We start from the raw sequence: 12,105 nt of genomic DNA on the forward strand, positions 1-12,105 counted from the left end.
GTGACACACCTCAAATTGATGATTTTGTGTTGTATATTTTTCTACAATTGCAAAGTTTGAGAGTCAGTAGCACAGATGTTGTAAAGCTGTGGTGATCTGTCATGGAACAACCCCATTGAAGAGGTTAACAGTGGTTACCCAGAGCTCGTTGCTGGTTGTGGAGGAGCCCCCATGACAGTTCAAGCTTCAGGGTTCCAAGAACATAGGTCCCCCACTGGTGGTACTGAATTCTGGGGAGCAACCATAGTTCCGTGCGTATGCATTACTAGGTGCTCCAGCCCTGCCTGTTCCTCTTGCCCACCCCACCTACCCCTTTGACAACTGCGTCTCCTCCACATCTGACAACCCCCCTACCTTTACACATCACCAACCACCTCACCTAAGCTCCTCCCTCTCCCAGCTTTCCCTAACTTCCACCTCCCTTTATACGAGAGGGGAGGTGCTTCACAGAGGAGCTTGCTCTGTGAAGTGGGTGAAGGACCCCTCTTCCCATTAAACCTTCCTGCAGGCACATTAAACAGAGCAGGGAAGCCCTTCACCCAGCAGTTTAGCAAGCTTGCCTGGGCAGACCTGCCATTCAACACACTGTCGGGAGCCATGCAAACTACAGAGCATGACAACATTTTACATTTTTATGTATACAGAAAGACACACAGAAGGAGACAGGTTCAACCCATGTTTTCTCTTTAGAGAGAGACAGCAAATCGGATGGGGGAGACAACTTGTCTGAGATTCTGGGGAGCCCTTTCCAGTCTACAGTAAGTAAAGCTGGATGGGCCAGTGATCTGACTCAGTCAGTATATGGTAGCTTCATGTGTTGATATTGAAGGCTCTTGCACTTGCCCAGCCTTGCTAAGTGCTGGCACCAACCAAGGGGCCTCCCTGGAATTTCTAAACCTTCCTATACAAATACCTTTGTTTTGATTTCTTATTAGTTTCCTCCCAGCCTATGTGCACTATGTCATTAGTAGCAATTAGGATGAGACAGATGAACAACCACAAAAGTTGGCTCAGCTCAGTACGTGACAGAGTGTTGGTCATCAACCTGGGGGTGACTGAGCTTCATAGCTTTCCTCAGCCATGGAGCTATGTATGAAGGCACAGTAGCCTCATGTAAACCAGTCACCCCTCATCCTCAATTTCCTGCCTGCTAAACCGGAAAGGACAACCTTGCAGGGATCTAGAGGTTATAAGCAAGATTGCAATCGCTTAACACTCTGTCACTGCATTATTTGTCATTATTACCTTTGTCACCACTAAATCAATAATCACAATGATAACATCAGTGACCCAAATGTGAAACACATGCTTCCTGGCCTGGTGCCTTCACTTTTACCTTTCAGGTGCCAGGCTAAATCCACCCTGATTGTTATTTTTAATAATTAGCCTGCTTTAAGCTGCTCATGGTTCACACGTTTCAGCCATGTTTGTTGCTATCTTTTTTCACATTGTTCAAATTTGCAAGCTCTTTGAAGGCCACCGTGGTGGAAAAGCAGGTTTTTGAAACCCTATTTTAAAGAAAGCACATTTCCCAACAGTACCAAGCTCAAGTCTCTAGCAGCTGCCTGCTTGTTAGAAACTTAACCTTTAGAAACTGCCCCATAACTTCATATATACATAGGCAGTTGCCAAGTATTGCCTATAGCAAGAGTGGAGGAAGCTGCGGAGTATGACTCCAATCATAAGAACATGAGAAGAGACCCCTGGATGGCCCACCTAGATCAGCATCCTATTCTCATAGTGGCCAATCAGATGCCCAAAGGAATCCATCAAGCAGGAGGAGCTCAGCTGCAACACTCCCCTCCTGTGGTTTCCAGCAACTGGTATTTAGAAGCAACGCTGCCCCCCACAGTGGTAATATTCTGGCCACTGGCCCTGCTGGCAGGCACTGACAGGAGTTGTAGGCCAGCAGCATCTAAGGGGAGCACCAATTCCCCTTCCCTGGTGTAAATAAGTCAGAATCCAGCTACACTGGGTATTTACATCTCCTGAGGCTTCCAGTCTATGAGATTACAGCCACATCACCTGATCAAGTGCTGCCTGGCTTTGCGCCATGACGCTTCTTAGTGCTGGCGCCAAGTGTCGGCATGATCAGGCACCTGCCAAAGGCCTGTGGGCAAGAACCCTCTAGACTTGCTTCTTCTCTTCACTACTGGAAGCTGCTTTTTCACACGCCTCTCACTCTGACCCAGAGGGAAAGAACAAGAAAACAACAGCAATAGAGCAGAGGAGGTGGAGGAGCTGCCACTAACTGCTTGCTCACTGGCTTTCTACCTGAGCTTTCAGCTATTTCCCCCAGCCAGGGCCAGATTTAGGTTTGATGAGGCCCTAAGCTACAGAAGGTAATGGGGCCCTTTATATGTCCAGCTGTCCTTTGTCAGAAACAAATTGTCGCTGTTTTTTTGTGCTGAATATATGCTATATGGTAATTTATGGACCTCATAGGTTATCTAAAGCCATTTGCACATAACAAAATATGTATTTTATCAAAGTAATTGTTGAACTTATCTTATATTTTGAAAATGGGGCCCTAAGCTATAGCTTGTTTAGCTGTCCCTAGCTCAACAGACTAGAAACCTGGGCCAATGCTAACAAAATGAATTTCACAAGGGACAAGTGTAAAGTTCTACACTTAGACCAGGAAGAGCTAGTTACACAAATATAGCTTAACATGAGTCAATAGTGTGATGCAGCAGCAAAAAAAGTTAATGCTAGTCTAGGCTACATCAAGAGAAGTATAGTGTCCAGATCAAGGGAAGTAATAGTACCACTGTATTCTACCTTAGTCAACCCCACCTGGAGTACAGTGTCCTGTTCTGGGCACCACAATTTAAGAAGCATGTTGACAAGCTGGAATGTGTACAGAGAGTGACCAGGATGATAAATGGTCTGGAAACCAAGCCTTATGAGGAACAGTTGAGGGAGTCAGGTATGTTCAGCCTTGTAAGGAGAAGACTGAGAGAAGTGCTATGATAACCTTCTCCAGACATCTAAAGGACTGTTACATGGATGATGTTTTCTCCTGTAGCAGAGGGTAGGACCACAGCTGCCAACCTTTCCCTTTTTTTTAAGGGAAATTCCCTTATTCTGAATAGGATTCCTCGCAAGAAAAGGGAAAATTTGACAGCTATGGGTAGGACCCAGACCAATGGCTTCAAGTTACAAGAAAGGAGATTCCAACTAAACATCAGGAAGAACATTCTGACAATAAGAGCTGTTCTGCAGTGGAATGGACTCCCACAAGAGGTGGTGGACTCTCCTTCCTTGGAGGTGTTTAAGCAAAGGTTGGATGGCCACCTCCCATTTATGATCTAGTTGAGATTCCTGCATTTTAGGGTGTTGGATTAGATGGCCCTTAGGATTCCTTCCAACTCCAGTATTCTATGATTCTGTTATCTACCCTCTGAATCTTTGCTTAACACCCTTGTGATGTCCACATGTACTCCATTTCAATATAAAATAGGCACCCCTTAAAGGATAGGCATCAGAACTGTTATGTACTAAGCTTGGATCCTAGAACAATAGGCAGGTAGGATCCTAGAACGCAACAACCTGATTGGCCTGCAGGAGCAGCCCAGGCTCCAGGCGGGAAGCAGAATCAGCCAGTCAGACGGGACCCATTGTGTAAATAGTGTATATAAAGCCAGAGGTTTGGCCAAACCCTCCAGGCCAGAATTTAAAGCTTCTCTCCTATGTGTCTTCTCCTGTTTGGTTTTAGGGGAGGCATCATAACAATTAAAGCCATGTTCTCTTCCATGTGAAGCACTGGCGATGACTGAAAAGCTAGCAGGTTCATGACTATAAACAGCATTTTACATAGCGGCATTTTGTTTTCAATCTTTTTGAAAGGAACCACCACCAGCCAAGGAGGAGAGATCTGACAGAGCAATGGTCACAGGGAAAGTGAAATCTGAAAAACTTGCTCGAACAAGCTTGGTCTCATTTCTGCTTCCCCTTGCATAAGAATACATACTTCCTACTAGTCATTCCTTGAAACTGAGAATGTGACTAAAACAAAGTATGTGTTTTGCCCCCGAGAAATCTGGCAAAAAAAAGAGAGTCAGTGTTGTCCTTTTTTAAAGAAGAAAAGACAAAGTGAGAGATAGTTATGAAAAGGCTCATAGTACTCAACCCGAAGAAACTGGTTTTAGAATATGCTGTTGGAACAAACACAGAAGAATCTTCTACAGAAACTATATTTAATTCTCTATTGTATTATACGATGAAAAGTTTCAATTAAAAATTATGCAAAAAGGACAAAAGACACTATATTTCATTCCCCCTGTATATCCAGCCAAACAACGGGTCATCGCTTTATTCCCCCCCCCCCACTTTGATTTAATCATTAGCTACCTATGCGTTACAATTCTATGATCCTATGATCTTACTCAAGGGAGATTCACTGGGTTGCATCCAATGCTAATCCTACTCAAAGCAGACATACTGAAAATAATAGACGTGACTAATTTAGATCCATTCATTTCAATGGGCCTTATCTGAGTGTAACTTGGAGATAGCCCACTGAAATGAATGGGCCTTAGTGATGCCCACTGAATGTGGCCCTATCTAATAGACGCACTTTCAAAAGAGTAAGCATTATATAGCCAACTACTACCTGCAATAAATAAAAAATGCAAACGAGAAGCATGTTTTACAATGATAATCTTTCAAGCATGTTTTGCATGAACTAAAGCATCCTTAAATATGGAAGGCATGTCCAGATCATTTAAGGGACAGTGCGGAATGGATTATCTTCGTGTTCTCCTTCCACGTGGCTGGAATCATTTCTGAGAGAGAGAGCCCCTGTGGAGCAGGCGCGTGCGAGACAGGCAGATCCATATGACTCTCCCCCCCTCCCTCCCTCCCACCCCCAGCTGCCCATCTCCAAATGAAACAAACCATAATGAAAAAAAGAAATTATAAAAAGCAAAACCAGCGAACCGCTTGCACACCACCACCTTGTTTATATTTCCCCTTCGAGAAATATTTAAATTCCACATTTAATTTGAAGATAAATATGACACAACAAAGACTGTCATTGCAAATGGAAAGTAAATGAAAAACCCAAATTGCACACGCTGTCCAGCCCCCACCCCACAAATCTCCCTCCCTTGTTTTGCCCAGAAACACTATGGATGGGCTGTTTGGAAACAAAAAGACAGAGCAGGGATTGAGAGAATAAAAGGGAAATGGAGTACAGTTTATCATTATAAAAATTTACTACGCCTACTACTGTTACCTGAACTTGTTAGTCACTACACACACACACACACACACACACACACACGTCTCCAAGAGACTTGCAACATTTTTAAGATCATAAGCGTAGGGTTTTTAAAATGCAGTATTATAAAAGCACATGCAATTCATAAAAAGACCTCCAATAACAGCAGTAAATCATTTTGGTGCTTAGTTTATAAATGGGGGTGTACAAAGTGCATGAGTGGGAGATCTGTTCTCCCCCCCCCCAACACACACACACACACACGCACAATACCCCTGTTCTCAGTTATGTAAAGCAGGCAGCTGAACAGGGTGTCATGCGCCCCAAACCAGACAAGTGTGGTCACTTCTCTGAGGCATTAATTTATGATCCCAAATGTCACGCCTACACAATAGCTTTATTGTTGATTCATTAGGTAATTTCCCTTGAAGACCAGCTGTTTTCAAGCGCGGCTGGATGAATAATGAAGATGATCTTCAATGTTTAGAGGTGGGAGGGGGGGGGAGCCTTTTGCCACCGGCAGCCAAGGGGTAGCAGTTCCTCCCTTCAACCGGTGTCCCGACGCCTCAGGCACTGAACAAGGGGCAGAAGGTCTCCCACCTCCCGCTTGAATAGAGAATCTCCCAGGTGTCACATTTGCAAAGCAGGCAGGTTACTGGTTTTAATACCTACAATAGAATCAGCAGCCCCCCCCCCCAATGTGTGCAAGCAAGCCTTAGGCGCCTTGTCAGCTTTTATTTCCCTGATGAGCCTGGAGGGCAAAGTCTCCTCCTCCTCTTCCCACTAGGACTCAATCCCCAGGTGCTTTGCCACCAGTCACACAAGAAATAAAATAAGACAAAAGCAAGGAAGACATGTCATTTCCACCCCCTCCCATCAGCAGTGCTCTAGGCCAATTTTTTGGGGGGGAGGTCCTGTCTTCCAGAAGTGTCTCCAAAATGAAACAAAACAAAAAGGTCCTCACAACGAAATAATTATTGCACCTTAATTCAGCACCGTGATACTTTGCTCCCCACACCGCCACGCTACCCGGGATGCTGTTCCTCATTCGAACGATTCCCCCCTGAGAGCCACATTTCCATCACATAAGTAATGCAACAATTATAGTGCATCCAGGAAACCCCCATCAAGCAGACAAGTGCCATGTGGTACTTGGTCCTCATTCATCAGTGCCAGGAGACGGGTGCTGTTTATCAAACTTTGGCATCAAAAGTGGTTGGGTGCTTGGAAAAGAGGGAGAAAAGCAAGGAGGGAACAGAAGGGCGGCTTCTCAACAAGGGACTTTTTGAACGTCACAAATTTGGAAGTACAAAACAAATTTGCCACTGAGGCCTCCTCTCTCCCTGATCCTCAAGGAGGAGGGGAAACAAGAGAGCATCTTTCAAAATGCCAGTTCGTAGGAGAGGGTCAAAGGGGCAAATGGATCATTAGTGAATTGGTACCCACCTGCTGATAGATGGGAAAGCATGGGATTATTATTTATTTTTCATTTGACACTTGGAAAGGACAGACTGGTGAGTATGGATGTGGGGAAGGAAGGAAGGAAGGAAGGAAGGAAGGAAGGAAGGGAGGGAGGGAGGGAGGGAGGGAGGAAAAATCTATAACATGACCCAATAAAAACAAGGTTTTGGCCCTTACAATGCTGATGTGCCAGGTATTTAGCAGGTAGAAATACCATGTCTTAGGAGACAGGAAAGTCCTTTGCCTGTAAAGCTTCTGCCAGCCAAAGTAGACAGTATTGGGCCGGACAGACAAGTGGAACATGAGAAGCTGCCCTATGCTGAGTCAGACTCATTGGTCCATCTAGCTCAGTAATGTTTACACTGACTAGCAGCAGTTCTCCAGTGTTTTGAGCAGGGGAGTCAGGCACAGACACTGCACATCAAATGACACAGGCAAGAACCTGGTGTATAGTTTCCCCATCGTCTCGCATGTGCAACAGTGGCCACTCACAAGTTCAGCAGTGAGTCAAGGCACCCAGCAATGGGGCTGCAATATTGAACCATCTGCATGGGCAAATCTTTCCCTAATGGCTTACCCACTAGCTGGTGAGGTGGCTTAGTGGTAAGGCAGGAAGAGGCATCAGCTACAAGGGAAGCTGCAACACATCAAGCGATCAAGCTCAGTGTAGTCTACGCTAACTGGCAGCAGCTCTCCAGGGTTTTGGGCAACAGTTTCTCCCAGCCCTACCTGGAGATACTGAGGATTTAACCTGGGACCTTCTGCATGCAAAGCAGGTGCTCTACCACTGAGCTATGGACTGGTTGTCGGACTCCAGTTCCCATCACTCCTGACTACTGACCATGCTGGCTGGGGCTGATGGGAGTTGAAGTCGAACCACATGCTCCCCATCCCTGGTCTACAATTCACCCAACAGCACCCCTGAAAACTGAGTGGTAAGTAACAGGCTGAGCACTGTGTGGTACCTAAGTGATCAGGCATGAGCATTTCTCTACATGTGCGCCAGGCATGAGCCCCTCTCAGAGAGTTCACTTCTATTATGCATGTATATACTTGCTTCAAGGGACGCGGGTGGCGCTGTGGGTTAAAACCACAGAACCTAGGGCTTGCCGATGAGAAGGTCAGCGGTTCGAATCCCCACAATGGGGTGAGCTCCCGTTGTTTGGTCCCTGCTCCTGCCAACCTAGCAGTTCGAAAGTACATCAAGTGCAAGTAGATAAATAGGTACCGCTCCGGTGGGGAGGTAAATGGCATTTCTGTGCGCTGCTCTGATTTGCCAGAAGTGGCTTAGTCATGCTGGCCACATGACCCGGAAGCTGTACACCGGCTCCCTCGGCCAATGAAGCGAGATGAGTGCCGCAACCCCAGAGTCGGCCATGACTGGGGTCCCTTTACCTTTTATACTTGCTTCACTTACTTGTTTCACTTCCCCATAAACTATCCTGAAATGATATAACTGTAAAAACAAATCTGAACACCATTTCAGTCCGTTTCCACTTAAAAGACTTGTTAAAAGAAGGTCTTCCAAAGGTACTGAAAAGAATGTGAAGCCAGCATGTGCTGTGATGTGTAGATAGGCATCACCACACTAAAGGAATGGTTCATTTCTCTTATGAGATGGAGTTCCCAATGGGATGGTCTCTGCAAGAGGCCCTCTCCTGCAGAGATCAGTGTTTGGTTGGGTATATTAGGGGTGAGGTGATCTTTTAGGTATCCTGGTCACAAGCTGCATAGGGCTTTGTACACCAGGATCTTGAACCCATCTTGATAGCTAATTGGTAAACAGGGCAAGGCATTCAGCAACAGAATGACATGATGGCAATATTTTGTCCCAACAAGCAAACAAGCCACCACATTTTCCACTAGCTCAAGCTTCCTTGCAGCCTCACATAGAAGGCACCACAGTAGTCCAATCCGGTCTACTTCTAAAGACTCTTTAAAGGTGGCAGAACTCTAAAGAGTGACAACTAATCGGGAGCGTCTTACCCATAAAGGCTAGTGGCGTGGGATGCCAAGTTCTGAAGGGCGCTAGGGAAGAGGTGGAAGCTGGACGTGGCGCCTCTCGGCATCAGCTCGCCGCCCTCACCCGCCTCGCCAGCTGAGCCGGGAGGCGCCATGTCCAGTCTCCGCCTCTTCCCCGCTGCAGGAGACACCCTCCAGCCATTGCCCGGCTCCTCCAGCCCCGCTGGCAGCACCGTCCTCCCTAAAAGAGGTGGACAACTTTGGGAAACAGGGGTGGGACCCAAGGGAGTTTTGCACCACTGCGCCGGATATGCTTAAGACGGCCCTGCAGCTAATAATAGTAATTAACAAGGTGTTCTCACACCAAGGGCAAAGCAGAGGAAATGTTTTTATCAGCAGCTGGTATCAGAAAATAGTGACTGCTTCTGTTAAAGCATATGGCATGAGAGTATTGAAATCCAGAGAGAATATAACAATGAGCAGAAATTTTCAAGCTTCTAGGCTTATCAAAAAAGCAAAAATCCAAAACAATGTTCACATTGTTTTCATTTTCCCAAAGGATGCCTCCAATGAATGGACAGTATCCCAGGAGTATATAGAAAATGAAGATCTCCGAGGAGAGTGGATGGACAAATCTGCCAATTTCACTTTCTCTCGGTTTCTCTTTTTCCATTCTTAGGTTCAGCTCTCTACACTTTTTTGCATCAGCTTGCAATTCTTTTCTTTTCTTTTTAAAAGTCCACATGAAAATTCACCAGAATTTTAGTGCCAATTTCTCCTAGTATACACATTTTTTTGTGTGCAATTGTGGCTAATGAACCCTCTTTTTTTTGCAAGTGACTTCCCCTAATATAATGCATTCTTGTATAGATTTTCATGAATATGTGCCTTTTTATTTGCACACTTTATGTAGGGTGTGGATTTTTGTACACATGACTTGGTGGGAGGACCGCATCATCTGGAGGATAACTGTGTTTCACTTTGCACATTGTTTTGGGAAGCATGGATCACACTGATTTTTATTAAAAACTTCACTGAACGAAATGTGTCCTCTGTCCCTATCCAGGTGTGTATAGAAACTGCAAATATCACACAAGCGTGTACACATGCACACAAAGCAATTAACACAAAACCTTCCTCTCAATCCCTCCCCCCCCCCTGTTTTCCGGCATCTCAGCTTGATAATTTGATTATATGTCCCACATTCATCTTAAGCAAAGGGGCTGACAGATAACTGCAAAGTAATGCGATAAAAACCATTTATAACGCCAGCTCCATCCAGGTCCTTCTCCCTAACTAGTTATGACAAGGTAATAATACAGCTTATGCATTTGTCTGCCTTTAAATTGGTTACTTAAAACAATGATGGATGGGGAGAAAGAGCGCTCTGTATTCTGAAGGGCAGCCCTCGAATTCTGATCTCATTTTCACAGCTAATGAATTATATCTAATTAGTAGATCCCAAATCTAATTGAGAGGTTAAAATGGTGACCCGCAGAGACAACAGCTCCTTTTCAGGAATGATTTTCCCTTCTTTTTTTTTTTTTGTTATCTTAAGCAAACAAACAAACAAAATGCTTCATAATGTCCACCTCCAACAGAGTCCCTCAACAAGCCCCGTGCAAAGATGGAATCAATTTGAAAATTTGCCTGTCTGTTTCGGTTAAGGATTTAATGAAACTCATCTTAACAGATGTATCCTTTCCACTGGGAATGTAAACTCTCAGCTCACCATTATGCTCTATTTATTATTTTTCTCGTAAAAATATGGGCAGTTATTATGCTGTCATTGGAATCAAATCAGGCCATAAGTGAACACTGCCAGCATTTCGGGGGGCCCTCTCCACAAGCCCCCAAAGCAATGAAAAAATAAAATAAAATCACTCACTTCAGCCACTCAGGAAGAATTCTGTTGTGAATACTAAGAGCCTTGCTCTGCACAGTGGATGCAGAATACTGGGGAATGATATGGGCATAAGAAGTAAATAAGCCTTCTTGATCTAAGTGGTTAAAAACATCAAGAGTTGAGCATTCAGATTTCAGCTGTGCTGGCCAGATGGCTTTTGAAGCTTAGAAGCTGATACATGAGCTGGGTTGCCATTCCCAAGCATCGACATCACAAGCGTATTGGGCGGGGTGGGGTGAGGGCGAAGCAGAGTAGGGACAGAACCATAGGTCCAGTGGAAAACCCAGGTAGATACTGAATGTCTAAAAAGCAACAGAGCAAGGGAGGTCATCATGTGCATAGATCAGCATTGGGGAACCTCAGTCCCATGATGCAGCCCTCCAGGCCTCTCTCTGTGGCCCTCAGAAGGCCACACATCCACACCCATCCACTAACCTCGCTTTCCATAGTTCTCCAGTGTTTTTGTCTGGCAGGAACATGTCCTTAAACTCTTGCTTACCCAGATGGAGGACAGAGATGGGAGTGTGTGAGCATGAAGAACCTAACCAACTGTACAAAGGTAAAATTCACATTTATTGCTCCAACCGCTTTCGCTTCTTGCCCAACTCACCACTAGCATATAGGTCCCAGGAAGCTACCCAGCTAGGAATGCAGCCCTGTGGCTGAAAGAAGATTCTCTGCTGACATAGATACAAGTTTAGAAATAACAACTTATTTAAAGCCAAGTCTAGAGTTCTGTTGCAGCAATGTTACTGGGCAGAATCGTCTGCTTTCCAACATCACTCCTTTCATGCTTGCTTTTAAGTATGTTTAGGAATCACACCTTGTGTGCTTGGGTAAGGTAGGTTGTGGGTTTTTTTCTGGATTATTAAAATGAAATTGGTGGTTATTGTTGTTTTTAATGACAAGAAGAGCTTGTGAATTAATAATGAGGGCTTCAGATGCTCAATTTATATTCATAACATTAAAAAAAAACCGTTTGGCATCGCTTCTATATATTCGTTAACACACAATCTTCAGCAACAATAAAGCACACTTTAAGAGGGTCTGGGGTGATTTGCACATGCATTTTTAACACTATCCCATCTGCAGGATTTTATATATACTAAGTATATGACTGTACACTCAAAGAGGTATATTTTTGATCAGGGACATAGGGATATCACATCCCTCAAAAGACAGACCCCCTAACTTGGAAATCATGCCAACTCCCTCTGCTTCCGGTTGCTCAACACAGTATGCTCACATTCATACTTGACACTTCGCTTCCTGGCCCATAATGCAGGGTGATCTCTGGTTCTCAGTTGCTGGCCATGCAAATCGGATTGAGAGGAGAGTAAGGGATAGTATCAATGGCTGTTGCGGTTTTGTAAATTGCTTAGAGATTCTGTTCACAATCAAGTGGCATATAAATTTGGTTAAATAAATAACAAATAGGTTGCTAGGCATTCAGACACATGAGAGCAACGATTGGTACAGCAGCTGATGATATCACACAGGTCCCTATAAACAAATAAACAAACCCAGCAGAGATGTGCAAATCTATCAGTTC

At 44.7% G+C, this 12,105-nt stretch overlaps 1 protein-coding gene across 2 annotated transcripts in view; it reads right to left on the reverse strand.

Moving 5' to 3' along the window:
- LMX1B (LIM homeobox transcription factor 1 beta) overlaps window positions 1-12,105 on the reverse strand; it is a 152,607-nt gene that overhangs the window by 62,702 nt on the left and 77,800 nt on the right. The gene's annotated exons all lie outside the window — the stretch shown is intronic.

This window comes from Podarcis tiliguerta, assembly GCF_965153285.1.
Source record: "Podarcis tiliguerta genome assembly, chromosome: Z".
NCBI lineage: Eukaryota > Metazoa > Chordata > Lepidosauria > Squamata > Lacertidae > Podarcis > Podarcis tiliguerta.